Here is a 15,245-nt window from a genome sequence, read left to right on the forward strand (position 1 = left end):
ACATGCATGGTATGTAATAAGTGGATATTAGCAAAACAACAACAACAACAACAACAAAACAAAAACAAAACAACAACAAAAAAGTACAGAATACCCAAGATAGAGTCCACAGAACTCAAAAAGCTCAACAAACCTAAGTACCCAAGTGATGATGCTTCAGTCTCACTTGAGAGAGATGGAAGAGTGAAGAAAGCAATCACAAGGGGGGGGGGGTGTCAGAGAGGAGCTGGGAGGGAAATTGGATGGAGTCAAGGTGAGGCAGTTGCAGGAGAGAGGGAAACCTGATCTGTTATTTGGTGAGGGAAAAGGACTGAAGCTCTGAGGGCCAGCAGAAAGAATGTAAACAGGCAACTCAGGAAATAGGAGGTTGGGGGAACCTCCCAGAATGCACCAGAGACCTGGGAGGTGAGGAGAGACTCTTAGGACTCAAAGGGAGGGACCTTAAATGTAAAGCCTGACAGAAGAAAGAGGGAACATATAAAGCCAACCTCCAGCAGGAAGGCAGGACATCAAGTGAGGGACTCAACACTCACATTTGTGACTGAAGAATTACAAGGATGAAGATGGAGAGGAGCCTGAGGAAAAGAAGGTCTAGTGACAGGCCCAAAGTGGGATCTAGCTCTCAAGGGGAGGTCCCAGCACCTGACACTATTACTGAGGCTATGGAGAGCTCACAAAAAAAATGGATCTATCATAACTGCCCTCTGAAATACCCAACAAGCAGCCGTAAGAGTCAGATGAAGATATTTGCACCCAACCAATGGACAGAAGCAGCAGACCCCTGTTGTTGAATCAGGGAAGGCTGAACGAAGCTGAGGAGAATGGCGATCCTTTAGGAGGACCAGCAGTCTCAATTAATCTGGGCCCCTGAGTTCTCTCAACCACCAAACAGACAGCATACACCAGCTGACATGAGCCCCCCCAACACACATACAGTAGAGGACTTCCAGGTCTGTGTTCATTCAAAGATGATGCATCTAACCCTTAAAGAGACTGGAGGCCCCAGAGAGTTGAGAGGTCAGGTGGAGGGGGGGTGGGGGCATCCACTTGGAGACAGGGTGGGGTGGTGAGGCGGTGTGGGATGTGGAGCAGTGTGAACCACCAACCAAAGGACATTCATGGGCTGGACAAAGGCACTTCACACATATGTAGCAGATATGCAGGTCAGTCTTCATGCAAGTCTTCAAACAACTGGACTGAGAATCCTCCCTGAAGCAACTGCCTGCCTGTGGAATCAGTTCCCCTGGCTGGTCTGCCTTGTGTGGGCCTCAGTGGGAGAGGATGCGCCTAGTTATGCAGTGACTTGATGTGACAGGGTGGGACAATACCCAGGGGGAACCCGTACCTTCTCAGAGGAGAAGGGAAAGGGATATGGAGGGGCGAGTTGTTGGCAGGCAGGGCAGCAGGGGAGGAGGAAGTGGAGGATATGATCTGGCTCTAAAGGAAATAAATAAATAAACACACAAACAAATAAAGGCAGAGCAGAAGAGCTCGTGCTGTTCTTCGAGAGTACCCAGGCTCCAAGCACATGTGTAATGATGACAAATTACTAAATAAATCCTTTTTTTTAAAAAAGAGTATTAGCCAATAATGCTAAAATATGGTAAAAAGTGTTCAAAAGGGTGTACAGTTGGTACTCAATGACTTGTCTTACCAGAAATAAAAACTGTGTTTCAAGGATCTTGTCAGTCAAGAAAATATGGCCAATGAAAAATTGAAGGAAAAAAAAAACTATATTAAAATCTTCTGAGTTGATGAACAACAGCAGCAGCCACAACAACATATTTATATTTACAACATATTTATATTTTCAGAATATTGGCTATATTAAGCTAAAATATACTATCTTCCCTTTCATTGTGTAGAAATAGAAAAGGGTCTTTAGTTAAAATTCAGGTGACAGCAGATGCTGGCAAGGATGTGGAGAAAGAGGAACACTCCTCCATTGTTGGTGGGATTGCAAGCTTGTACAACCACTCAGGAAATCAGTCTGGCAGTTCCTCAGAAAATTGGACATAGTACTACCAGAGGATTCAGCAATACCACTCCTGGGCATATATCCAGAAGATATTCCAACTGGTAGTAACAACACATGCTCCACTATGTTCATAGCAGCCTTATTTATAATAGTCAGAAGCTGGAAAGAATCCAGATGTCCCTCAACAGAGGAATGGATACAGAAAATGTGGTACATTTACGCAATGGAGTACTACTCAGCTATTAAAAACAATGAATTCATGAAATTCTTAGGCAAATTGATCAATCTGGGCGATATCATCCTGAGTGAGGTAACCCAATCACAAAAGAACTCACATGATATGCACTCACTGATAAGTGGATATTATAAGAAACTTAGAATACCCAAGATACAATTTGCAAAACTCATGAAACTCAAGAAGAAGGAAGACCAAAATGTGGATACTTTGTCCCTCCTTAGAATGGGGAAAATACCCATGGAAGGAGTTATAGACACAAAGTTTGGAGCTGAGATGGAAGGAAGGACTATGCAGAGACTTGTCCCATCTAGGGATCCATACCATAATCAACCACCAAACCCAGACACTATTGCATATGCCAGCAAGATTTTGCTGAAAGGACCCTGATATAGCTGTCTCATGTGAGGTATGCCAGTGCCTGGCAAATACAGAAGTAGATGCTCACAGTCAGCTATTGGATGGAACACAGGGCCCCTAATGGAGGAGCTAGAGAGAGTACCCAAGGAGCTAAAGGGATCTGCAACCCTATAGGAGGAACAGCAATATGAACTAACCAGTACCCCCAGAGCTCATGTCTGTAGCTGCATATGTAGCAGAAGATGGCCTAGTAAGCCATCATTGGGAGGAGAGGCCCTTGGTCTTGCAAAGATTATATTCCCCAGTACAGGGGAATGCCAGGGCCAAGAATCAGGAGAGGGTGGTTTGGGAGCATGGTGGGGGGAGGGTATAAGGGACTTTCGGGATAGCATTTGAATTGTAAATGAAGAAAATATCTAATAAAAGAACTGTTTAAAAAAATCATTAAACAATGGCTGACAGAGAAAGGAGGGAGGGAGGGGTGGAGAGGGTTGAAGGAGAGGGAGAGGGAGAGAGGGAGGAGAAGAGGGAGGGAAAGAGGGGGGGAGGGAAAAGGGGAGGGCATGAGGGAGAGGGAGAAGGAGGGGGAGATTGAGATGGAGAGGGAAACAGAAACAGGTTATCTGTGTTCTGATATTGACTTGAGGGTGGTGTTCTCACCTCATGAGTAAACCTAGTGACAAAGAGTGTGGTCCCTGGCAGATTCCACTTATAACTTAGAAAAAAATGATACCCAATGATAATGATATGATTATTTCTTTTCCTTCTGGTCTCTGAGAATGTTTTGAGAGAAAGCGTTCTGTAACTAAAAAATCTGTAGGCAAACTCATCAATGGCTGGGGGAAGTCGTCTAGCTGAACTAAGAACTAAACTGGGCATGAAGGAAGGAAATGTGTGCTTTGCTACAGATGAAACCCAGTGAGCCACGGCCACAAGTACTCTGAAGATATCGATGTCTGCATTGGGTCAATAATGGGGTGATTAAAATGCTGCATCTTTCCTTCCTTCTTGCATGTCTCACTCTGCTCTTCTAGAAGACTGATTTTAACCGTGATATATCACATACAATATCTGCAGTCACAAGGATAAATTGACCATAGTAAGTTGGGAAAATCTATTATGAATTGATGCTATATTTCTGAAGCGACTGATGTCATAGAGTGAAAGTATTTCTGTACACAGGGATTACATGTAAATGGAAGATAATAAAAACCTTGTTGGACTCTTTTTAAAGTGTATGTGCCTTCTGGAGACAGGAAAGACAAAAATCACATATTAAAAATTAGAAAACTTTTCCTAGCAACAATATGCCATACTCCATCTCTGAACTGTATCACACTTGAGTAAAAGTCCCAATGGAAAAGAGAAAAAGATCATTCAACAAGCAGAGTTTCAGGTCCTCTCTCTCTCTCTCTCTCTCTCTCTCTCTCTTCATGCTCTCTCTCTCTGTCTCTCTCTCTCGTGTGTGTGTGTGTGTACATGCATGTGTGTGCACGTGCATTTTCTTGTAAAAAATCACTTCAATGTCATTTGTTCTTATATGCAACATTTGCAGAAACACTTGAGTTAATGGGTAGACATACATACAGTTTGGGGGCTATTTAATGGAAATGGAAAAGCTAATTCCTTACAATTCAGTATATAAAGATTTCAATATTTATGTATCTATATATCATTCCTATGTCTATGTATTCATGTAAATACTCTGTGCATTTTTCTACTATCTATGTGTACTTGTTACACACCAGAATTCTACTTTTCTAATGATAAACTTGATCTGGTATCAAAAACTGATGCCAACTCTTGTTTATTTTCTCAAGTTTAAGCCAACATTTGAATCCATACCTTCATTGCAAGTATGGCAGCATCTGTTTTACAAAAGTCCATCTTAGAATTTATCCCTCAAGTTTATAGAAAAGAGTGCTCCTTGCTTTGACAATACTATAGGAAATAAGGCCTACACATTTTGATTTAAATTGTTATCCTCTTATCTAATCTTTTTATTTTATTTGTTTTTTTTACATTCTTGAGCAATACCTCAGGATCAGGACTTGCTCTCCTGTGAAATCAAGGCAAATATTCACATCTTCACTATATGGTTCCTCATACAGAAGGGTGCTGATAAAAAGCAGTGTTTTACTATTTTTGCACCACTTCTGAGCCAGTGTGTATAAACAAAACTCCTGAATTATTTTCTGTTTTCATTTCAAGTGTTGAAGCTCTTTATGAGCACCCCTGCCACCCAATAGCAAGGGAAATGTTGAAGATTACAGTTATCAGCATTGGATTACTTAGATTTTTGAGAAGAAAAATAACTTTCAGGGAGGAACTTGTTGTTTTAGATACAATACTAAGAGTCACATTTCCATGTAAGTTCAATGTTCTTTACATCAAGTTTCAATGACTGTGTAGGAAGTGAAATTTATACAATAAAAAAGACCTTGATTTTAGTGAACAGTGAACAGCTTCAGGTTCTCTGACCGTCTCCCATTCCCTATCATTATCTGAGAATAACCTTTTCCATCACTCCTAAGAGCATGTGAGTCTGTTTTACCCAACCAGAGTATTGTAACCTCACAACTTTAGTGACTGATCTGGATGTATACATGTGGTCTAAGTATCATCAATGAAATTCACCAAAATATTCTCTCTGTACTGATTACTGAATCATGCATGTCCAATTACATGGAAGTGTTTAGGCTAGAAATGTTACAAAAGTTTTTGACATATTATGGACGGACATGCACTGGAGAGAATCCAGGTTCTGGCAATACTTTTCATATTGTCTCATGAAAAAATTCACAAATGAGGGGAATAATGGAGTTATTTTATGATGATTGCCAAATTAACTCTAACCATATTAAAAATTAATGTAGAATTACTGCTGTTTTATTCTTATCTATTCATGAGCTTCTCTGTCTTTGACTTTTAATGCACATAAAAGTAATCCAAGTGTCTTGATCCTATAACTTAACTTGCTGTTATCTATGATGCAAAACATATCTAATGATTGAATTTTAGATATATTAGCCAATACTGCCTCCATTTTTCTTAAGTCAGCTTAATGCAAATGGAACAGGGAGTTTTAAATCAGCAGTTGTAGGGTACACTTTGAAATTAAGAGTTGAACATATTATTTATGCGGCTGAATAGTTTTGATTCTTTTCTTACCAATGCACAGAATGAATAGAAACTATAGAAAGAAAATATCCCAGCATTATATGGTTCATTGCAAAGATCCTCAAAAAATGCATTCTTCTGATCCACTCCTGAAATGTATGAATTCATTTTTCAAGAACCTCTCCACTTGGGTGAATTTGTTTTCACGAGCCAATATTTCATCAAAACATAATGAGAAATATTGTTGTAGATGCTCTCGATGAGTGTTATTGCAGAACATTTTCCAAATCACTGAAATCGTGTTTTGGAACTGAAGCAGTTACAGCATCGGCTAATGAGGGTGGAGCTAAGGCTCTGAAACCTTCAAAGGCTGCAAATCATAATGGGATCATGAAGAGTTTGGGAAATGTCAAATATTAGTTCAAGTGATTTCTAACAATGAAATAATTGCCTGGGGATTTTTTCTCAGTATGGAATGCTGCAATGTATTGCTACCATGTTAGTCACATAACACCAACAAATACATTTTAATGTTCTATGCCAACATTGTAATATTTTCAGTACTTGTACATTTCTTAATGAATATTTTATGAGTTTTTGCTGTTGAATCTATTTGAGCATGTTATAAACTTGCATCATAATTAATGAAAGACAGAAAGGTTATTTTTAAAAGTGCAGATGTTAGATAAGCCAATAGACATCAGAATGAGAACACGGACCTTCAGATCTTCTTGAGGACAATTGAATATGAATGGATAAATGTCAAAGGTCCACTGTTCAGGCTTTGCTTTCACTCTTTAGCTTTAATGTTAGTCAAGTGACTGAAAAGTTAATCTTTCTAAACACTTATAAATATGTGTAAATAAGCACCCAGATCTTTTGGGAGAGTGAACCATAAACTGTTCCTTTCTGTGTAACATTTATATATATATATATGTGTGTGTGTGTGTGTGTGTGTGTGTGTGTGTGTGTGTGTGTGTATGTATATATGTATATATATGTATATATATATATATATATATAATGCTATGCTTGTTGAGTAAAATTAGGACAATTTTTAAATATATTAGCTATTCATTCCTAACTCAATGTAAATAAAAGCACAAGCATGCTTTACACATAATTTTTATACATCGTTTTTCTCTTCAACATTTTCCAGTAGCTAAATACCTTTTTACAGATGAGGAAATAAAAGAGGTTTAGATAATTTTGTCAAGGTCACATAGATGAAAGTGGTGACCTATTTGACTCCAAAAACAATGTTCTTTACAAAGTTTTCAAATAGGACCATATGAAGACCAGGAAGAAACCCATAAACACCCCATATGTCAAAGCCACTCAGTGGAAAAGATAACGTTCTTTGATGTTAAAGTCAGACATGCTCAGACTATGATCACATCAGACTCCTGCAGGTTCTAATGTGAGTGGCAGAAGGTGGCCATAATGTGGCCATCCACAGGATCCTGATAGTTTCTAATGTAAAACTAATGCCTTGTAATAGACGTCCATGAGTATAGAGAAGTGAGCATATTTTTAAATATAGCATAGACACTTGGGAATGTATGACTGTAGTTTGAAGATATGTCAGAAAGAACTGTTGTGAAGATTAGAATAAAAATGTAAAGGCTCCTGTACATCATAAGTCCTTAGTAAATGGCTGACGCTCATTTTTATGGTCTTAATAATAGAAGCCAATAGCCAGGAACATTTTTCCCTAAGGGTGACCAAGGTCAGATATAGTTGGACAGCTCATCCTTTGTTCTTTTGAACCAGGCATTTGCCAGCCTGACATGATTGCAATGTCTTTCTCTTTACCTTTGTAGACTTATCTGCTGTGTGCCAACTCTGTGACCCTGAGCTGTGGGGAGATCACTAAAGGGAGCAGGGAGCTGGTGATAGAAAATATGCCCTGTGAAGATGTTGGAGTAATAAACAAATGGATGGATCTGTCAGTTCTTTAGAAAACACAATGGACAAGAAATACAGACACTGCATCTAAGAAAATCAGTACATCATTAGATTAGTTTTATCCATCATCTAACTTATGTGAACATTCCAGAACCATCAAATTGATTAAATAAACACATTTTAATGTGTGTGTAGCTACTGCTGTTGATTACATTAAATGCGATCAGTTTTACATTGTATTCTGATTCCTGCTCCTGTCAAAAATGCCAATGTGAAATAGAACATGGCACATGAATCTTTTGGAAAGGGTGTGGAGTCATTCGGTGGCCTCACATTTTCCTTATTAAATACCTATTATGTGCTAATAATTTGATATTGTCTGGGACTAAAATGTTGTACAAAAAAAGATATATTCCTTGCTTGTACTGAATTCATATTCTGACATGGTAAAATATGATATAGAAATGTTTTATCTTCTTTTAATATGATTTCATTTCAGATACATGGCAAAATATTTGATTCAAGAAAGAGTTAATGATATATTTTAGAACATTAAATCTAGAATAGAAATACATTCTGGAATTCAAACATCTATGAAACATCCTAATAGGATGCCATGAATCCATTTGTGACCAGGGCATACATTATTAATTTATCAACAAAAGTTTTTTTTTTTCACTGAATCTTTGTGTGCATGGACTTAAGCTGTTACAACATGCTCTCTAGATAGACAGGTCTCACTACTAGAAAATTCATATGTACTTTGCTAAATAGGATAACTCTGGTACTAAGGATCATTTTAGTAAGTGACCACAGGTAAAAGATATCCCAGAGTCAAAGCTTGGACCCTGGTCCTGTTTTCTAGATATCTTGGTAATCCTCTTAACATTTTCTCACTACTATAGACCACCTCAACTTGGAGGTTTTAGGGTTCTATTTTCATGATGGTTTTCTTTCTTTTTTAAGTACCATTTTGTGGTATTGGTTGTTGTTTGAGAGATCTCCTGCTTCCATACCTAATGAAAAACTCTGATGTCCACACCGTGGTTTCAAGTGTTGAAATTACAAATAACCACATTATATTCTTCAGCTTGGAACTGAGGTGACACATGGAGGAGGCTGGCAGATTTGTTTCCTGTGGACACTGGAAAGTCATCATAACCAAATTGATTCCCATTTTGCTTAGATCCTGACTGGAATTTTAAATTCTAAGTAGGAGTAAAATAAGCCTGAATTCTGATTGCTGTTTTGTGGGGCTGGATATTTTAATATTAGGATTTTTGCTTCCCCAAAAGTCTGCTGAAGCATACTGATAAACTGTCACCATCTTAGCAGCTTTACTTAAACGCCCATTAGGGAGCTAAAACATTGTCTTCTAGGAAAGAAGAAAACGCTGTCAAAATTGCCAAATTTTTGTTGACTTACTTCATCTGCAATGGCAGGCTGCTTCATATCCTCATTCCCAGTGAAGTCAAATAACTGCAAGATGGAACAGTAGCAAAATTTCATATTCAAATTGCTTAGTAATAATACCTAATATATACAGGACAAAATATATGTTTTAATTATTTTTAATCTCATTTGAAACTTCACTCACACATTTGCATAATATACACAAATAGCCTAAGGCCAGCCAAAGAAAAGAGGCTAGAAATTAAATTCATTCTCAGATATGAGACCTTCCAAAAGTCCTTCCATTTGGATAATGCCATCCTTTCCTTTTTTGTGTCCAGGAAGAAAGGGAGGAGCGTCATAATTTTTCCAGTGTTCAAGGAATACAGGAAAGAAGCATGCAATAGCATCCTGACAATTATAGACCAATTTCAGGATTCAAGTAAATAAGCCTATAATTATATAAATCATGAATGAATAATCAGATGATAAAACACACTTTCTTCCTTAGAGAATAGCACCTAGGAGAATGAGAAGAAATGGAGTTATTTGGAAAACCTGGACATAACAAGCACAAGGAACATAGGCTGATACCACTGAGATTTATTGATAGGAAAATTCTTCATCCAGATTTTCAGATTCATAACATTTCAAATGATCTCATTATCACTGTGCTCCCAATAAAGATACTGGATATTAGTGAAAAAAATAAAAACCATGTGTTGGGAAGTGTTGAAAGTCATTTAATTCAAGTAGTGAGTGTTGCTATAGCCAATAAAGCAGACTAAGTCATGCTTGTCTGTACAGGGGAACACAGTCATGATTGTTCTTTTGTGATACTGTGGCTTAAGAAACAACCTTTGAATTGACTCAAAGGAACTGTCAATAAGACATAAACTGAGGTTCATCTGAAAAGATATTTTTCCTACAATTAAGGTTCACGCATATAAAAATAAAGAGAACAGTTTTATGAATGTTTTCTTATTGATTAGCAAAACATGTGACTCTGCATTGTTTACTCATACCATGAGAAATGCAGCAATCCACGTGGTAAAACTTTGAAAAAAAAATATGAGTTGACTGGTACCAGTTCATGGACATGAGCTTTCTGATTCCTGCCTATGCTGTGGTTGTACATGACGGAAACATAGTGTACTGGCTGGTTTTGGGTGTCAACTTGACACGGGCTGGAGTTATCATAGAGAAGGGAGCTTCAATTGGGGAGATGCCTCCATGAGATCCAGCTGTAAGACATTTTCTCAATTAGTGATCAAAAGGGAAAGGCCCCTTGTGGGTGGGTCCATCTCTGGGCTGGTAGTCTTGGGTTCTATAAGAGAGCAGGCTGAGCAAGCCAGGGGAAGCAAGCCAGTAAGGAACATCCCTCCATGGCCTCTGCATCAGCTCCTCCTTCCTGCTTGAGTTCCAGTCCTGACTTCCTTTGGTGATGAACAGCAACATGGAAGTGTAAGCCAAATAAACCCTTTCCTCCCCAACTTGCTTCTTGGTCATGATGTTTGTGCAGGAATAGAAACCCTGACTAAGACACATAGTTTGTGAGAGAATAAGAGATCAATATGAAAATGCTGAGAGCAGTAGATTGGCAGGTTGATGCTTGCATCTAAATTGTTCAAATTTACTTGTTATTTTCCTAGAAACAATTCTGCTTGTTCTACATTATACAAAATTACAAGCTCATTTGATAGTGTTCAGTTTCTTTGGATGCATTACTTCTGCTTACCTCTAGATACATCGTATTTCTGTGCTAATTTAATATACAAAACTACTTCCTCTTAATTTTTTTTTTTTGGCTGCATGGGTATTTTTTTTCCTGTATGTCTGTGCACCACATGTATGTGGCATGGAGTCCAGAATAGAGCATGAGATCCTGTGGAATTAGAGTTACACATGAATATGAGTTGCCATGTGGGTAGTAGGAATCAAATTTGGGCCTTCCTGGAAGAGAAGTTGATGTTCTTTACCATTTATCAGTTCTTCTGGCCCTACAATAATAACTTTATTCAGCAGGTATTGTTGCAACTCCATTTCATGATTTAGGAAGCCAAGGCAGAGATGGATTGTAGGTATCAGCTATGGTCTTAAACTTGGTAAATATCACAAAGCAGATTTTGATCACTGTCTAGTGCTTTTAGCCAATATATTTGATAACATACTGAACCAAGGCTCCTGGTTTTATGAGGACAATGAAAGAAATGCAGCTTCTATGGTCTGGATGTGTGTCACCTTAAAACTTATGTTGAAAGTGAATCTTCAAAGTCATATGTATTGATTTTTGTGCATAGCCATTGCACAGTAAGGAGGATCTGATAACCTCGGGAGACTGGAGCCCTCAGTTTTGAAAGTTACCTATAAGAGATAGAAGAAAGATGCACATAACTATGTGGGTGCTGTACACTGCCTTGGGATTCTGCAAATATTCCTCATGAGCAAGAAAGTCTCAGCAGATTCAATCCGTCAAAAGGCAGACCTCCCAGCTTTTAGAATAGTAAGACAAATAAGCCTTCAGTCTTTGTAAACATTCAGTGATAAGAACAGAAAGTGAACTAGGAGAGTAGTTATAGCTTAAGGCTTTGAAATCTCACACATGAATAAGATTTATTTCATATTGATCAGATAATGCAGGCAACTACATAGAGCTAAACCTTGCTCTCAATGCTAACTGGGACTCTAGATATCTTTTAAAATATTTAAACATAACACAAAGGTACATAAAGAATAGAAGAAAGTGCATAGAATAATGAGAGTCTGGAAAAAATAACAGTGGATATAAAGTGGTTGTGGTAATGAAACCATAAGACATCTGAAAATTATAAACCGGTGTAGTGGCTTATAATTTGAGGTTTGGTATCCTTCGGTTCTATGTTAACTAATATAATACAGTACGTAAGCACTGAGAGAAGAAAATTCTTCTGAGCCTGAATTCTTGTTTGGAAAATGAGATAATCATGCATATTGGGATGATTTCCCCAAATATTAAATATTAACTTACCAAGCAACAGTATCGACACACAGTATCTTCTTATCAAGTACTACTGTTGCGTAATTTCTCTCTATTTTTGAAGACAATTCTTTCCCTGTATAAGAGAAAAAGGAAACTACACATCATAATTTTAAATATACTTTTAATTATCTTCATCAAGTATTTTTATGTCTCTCTCCCCATTACTTCCATACAAAGATTAATTGCATCTTGTATGACAGCTACCATTTTCAAAGGAGAAGTGGATGGAAGACAGGCTGTTCACAAAGGAGAAACAACACGTCCAGGACGTGCCAATCTGGGAGTGCACACAGGAAGATGCACAGTCCCTCTGTCTGCTTCTCTAAACCTAATGTGTAATATCCACACTCACTTCAATTGTGTGCTTGCTGCGATTAGACTATTGTAGTAAGCCATTCTGGAAGTCTTAGCTGGCCCATAAGAGAGCTATTCCACAAATCCCAAGTCTTTTTTTTTTTTTTTCCTGTTTTATGAGCCTAAGGCTTTTGAGTTTCTTGTGCTTAAAAATGATAAGAACACCATCCACTCCTTCTAGTCCCTTTCCATTCCTGCGTCTCATAGTCAGGCCCCAGCTCTGGATATTTAACTATAATTTCTCACTCAGTGACAAAACTCCAGATTTGTTGGAGCAATTTTGGCATTGCAAATGAAACAGGCTCCTTGCATTACTGTGAACCAGGGTATCCAGAAGCCCTATGAATTTCCTATTTCCATATGGGCCAGATTTTCACATTCTGAAGTGTTTCTTATGGGAACATGAAGAAAACAATTATAATTAAACCTAAGTAGTGGTACTATTTTTAACACTACGTGGGATTTGTTCTAGAGAAGGGGTCCTGAAGGAAAATACATGATCCCCAGGGAGTTTCATAGGCAGAGGGACATTGTCCCCTTCTTCTATCAACTTACCCTTGCATCCTTGCTAAACAGAACCAAAATTTGATAAGGCACGGAAGCATACGCTTCAGTTTGCCCCTATCTGCATTTCACTTTAACACGATGCAAATATTTTTCCTGGCTGAAAGAAAAGTAGATTTGCATTCATTTTATAAAATGTCTCCACAAGAATTAAAGCAAAAAATTTGCTAACCATCCTTCTGCCTCTAACTTGAGGAGGAATGGAAAACTGTCATTGGATTCAGAGAAAGAAGGGGATTTCTTTCTCCTTTCGGGCTTTCTTTTTCTTGGCTCCTGGACAGACTTAGTAATCATTTACTCTCAGCTTTTGAACAAGATTCCTATTCTCACCATTACAATAGAAAGAATCATTTTGAAAATATAGACTGGCTATCTTTTTGTATAGTAGCCAGAAATTTATAGCTGGTCTCACTAAGTTAAAATCAAGGTACCAGCTGAGATATGTTTGTTGTCTGAACTTATGGACAAAACAAAACAAATCAGAAACAAAACCATTTTTCTTCTCTTCCAAGATTTGGCAGAATATTATCCAAATGACTTCAGACTAGCTTTGATCTCCTCTTTACATCCTGCTGTCATTTAAAAGCCCACCATGTCTATACTAGATCCACTAGAACATTTTAAAATGCTGTCTCCATGTCACAGTTGGGACACCAAGCTACTTTAATTTCCCAATGCCTTGGAACACAGCATCTTCACAAACAGGGAGTTTACAGGTTTCTAACCTTTAAATTTTTCATTTGAAGTTTTTTATGTTGTTTTCCACATGTGTGTATGTGTTTCTCTGTATGGGACCATGTGTGAGAGTGAATGTGCTCAATCAAGTCATAGAAGGACAAATGATGCCCCAGAGCAAAAGTTAAAGCTGATGTTAGTTGCCCAACATGGATTCTGGGAATCACCATCTTGGATAATTTTACAAGTGCTCTTAACCATTGAACCTCCTCTCTAGTTCCTCAAATGGTCATCTTCTGGTGCAATTACTTATCCCAATATATTTATCAATCCAAAGTCATTGGTTTTTAATTCAGTCATTGAAAATGACTGTTGGCTTTGTACCTAATTCTATGAGAGAATGCTATGAATGAAAGAGAAGAAAAGTGTGTTTTTCTTTAGTGAATTTATTATAAATCTATTGAATTTGGTGTCTTTTATATCACAAAACTTTTATGTAAAACACGAGAACAGGTAAAGTTGAAAGTGGCTGGGAGAAAATGACTCAGGAATTTGCCTTATTTTCACCATTAACTAAATGGACATCTTTGCATGAAGAGCTCACATTTCCAGTGAGTCTACTCACTCGTTTGAAAATGTAGTGAAATGTGTTTTGATTCTGGAAGTATTTTACGATCCATGATAACTTCTTCTCCTTCACAGTTCTGCTAGGTAAGTAGGGAAAATAGCATCCAAGTATGAAGCTGCTTAGGAGAAAATATCCTGAAAAGTGGGAACCCTGTTCTAAGTTAACCGTCTACGCACAATTTAGAAGCTTTAACTCAGTAAAAGCAAAATAATCATGAAAATTAGTTTAGCCTTTAGTTTGTTGATTTTATAACATATGAGAGATAAATCACTCTGCTTCCACACTTTTTCCGAGAATTTAGTACAATTGATTCATATTTGTATAGAATATCATAATATAAATGCTGAAAATGAGAATCAGCATCAGACAACCACACAGAAATATGATTTCACAAACTCAATGTTTACATAATCCAGACACACACAATTACAGCTCAAGAAAGGTTATGCTTTGTGTGATTTCATTTGTATTTAACAAAGAGTAAAATTGCAATGTGTGTTGGAACAAAGCATGCAGGGGAGAATATTGGGGTGCTAACTGCTTTCTTGTAGGATGTATGTGTAGGAGGGAAAGGGCATACTGTGGATCTGTAATCAGGACTCTTGCATTTCACTAGGTTATATTTCACACTGAAAGAAATAGATTTATGGACTGGTAAGATGACCTGAATTCCAGCCCTGAGGACTACATTAGGGAAAAAGAGAACCAGCTTCTACAGGCTGTGGTTTTGCTTCCATCTGCAAACCATGGCACTTATGTACACATAAATGAACAAACAGTTGGACAGACAGATAAATAAATAAATACATAAATACATAAATACATAAATAAATTTTAAAGCTTAAAACCTAGCTTTATATGGAGATGGAAAGTGTGAATTTATCATTGACTGTATTGTGTAAAACCACAAATATATGAAATTTTAAGATGATATCCAAATAGTTACAGAAAAACTGCATCATTAATAATCACATTTTAACAGTATATATTTATAATGTATGGTGATTTTAAT

At 37.5% G+C, this 15,245-nt stretch overlaps 1 long non-coding RNA gene across 1 annotated transcript in view; it reads left to right on the top strand.

The window, feature by feature from the left end:
• Positions 1–9,720, top strand: part of A330008L17Rik (RIKEN cDNA A330008L17 gene) — a 316,765-nt gene extending 307,045 nt beyond the window's left edge. Inside the window, exon 5 of the long non-coding RNA NR_132435.1 lies at positions 7,517–9,720. This is a non-coding gene — a long non-coding RNA (RIKEN cDNA A330008L17 gene). The remainder of the gene's footprint in view (positions 1–7,516) is intronic.
• The last annotated feature ends 5,525 nt before the right edge of the window (positions 9,721–15,245 follow it).

The sequence above is a fragment of the Mus musculus genome, chromosome 8 (assembly GCF_000001635.26).
Source record: "Mus musculus strain C57BL/6J chromosome 8, GRCm38.p6 C57BL/6J".
Taxonomy (NCBI): Eukaryota; Metazoa; Chordata; class Mammalia; order Rodentia; family Muridae; genus Mus; species Mus musculus.